This window comes from Scyliorhinus canicula, unplaced genomic scaffold (assembly GCF_902713615.1).
Source record: "Scyliorhinus canicula unplaced genomic scaffold, sScyCan1.1, whole genome shotgun sequence".
Taxonomy (NCBI): domain Eukaryota; kingdom Metazoa; phylum Chordata; class Chondrichthyes; order Carcharhiniformes; family Scyliorhinidae; genus Scyliorhinus; species Scyliorhinus canicula.
Genome location: NW_024055512.1, coordinates 1,014,965 through 1,015,941, shown reverse-complemented (window position 1 = coordinate 1,015,941; position 977 = coordinate 1,014,965).

Below are 977 nucleotides of genomic sequence, written 5' to 3'. Positions count from 1 at the left end.
ATCTGGAGAGGAGTAAAACAGACTCAAATCTGAAAGGGGAACTAATTCAATAGTAACTGGACAGTGGAAAGACGCAATCCAATCTGGAGATGGAATGGCCTCATTCACAACAGGACAGTGGGAAGGCACACTCCAATCTGGAGATGGAATGAATTTATACACAACAGGACAGTGGAAAGACTACTCAAATCCCGACAGGGAAATGACCCATTCACAACTGCAGAGTAGTAAAACTGATTCAAATCTGGATGGGGAACTAACTCATTCACAACTGAACATGGGAAAGACACACTCAAATTTGAAATAGGAAATTACACATTCATAACTGGGCAGTGGAAAGGGAACAGACTCATTCAGAAAGGGACAATGGAAATACACACTCATCTCGACATTCACAACTGGATGGAGAAATCAATCAAATCTGGAAAGGGAATTGTCCATTCACTTTCTAGACAAAAGAAACATCACAACCAAAGCTGTTTAAGGTACTGATCCATCCACAACTGGTCAGGGGAAAGACACACTCAAATCTGGACATGGAACTGACACATTCAGAACTGGACAGGGATCAAACACACTAAAGTCTGGACAGGGAGGAAATCTTGCACAACTGGACAATGAAAAGGCACACTCGTATCTGGAGAGGGAACAGATTCATTCACTAAGGTACAATGGAAAGACACAATCAAATCGCGACAGAGAACTGACCCATACAGAAGTTGTCACGGGAAAGACACACTCAAATCTGGAGAGAAAACTGCCCCATTAACAACTAGACAGAGGAAAGGCACATTAAAATATGAAGCGGAAACTGACCCATTCACAACTGCACTGGGGAAAAACTCTCGCAAACTGGAAGGGGAACAGACTATTCATATCTGGATAGGGGACAGGCAAACTGGAAGGGAGAACTGACCATTCACAGTTGGATAAATGAAAGACACACTCAAATGTGGACAAGGAACTGACACATTCAT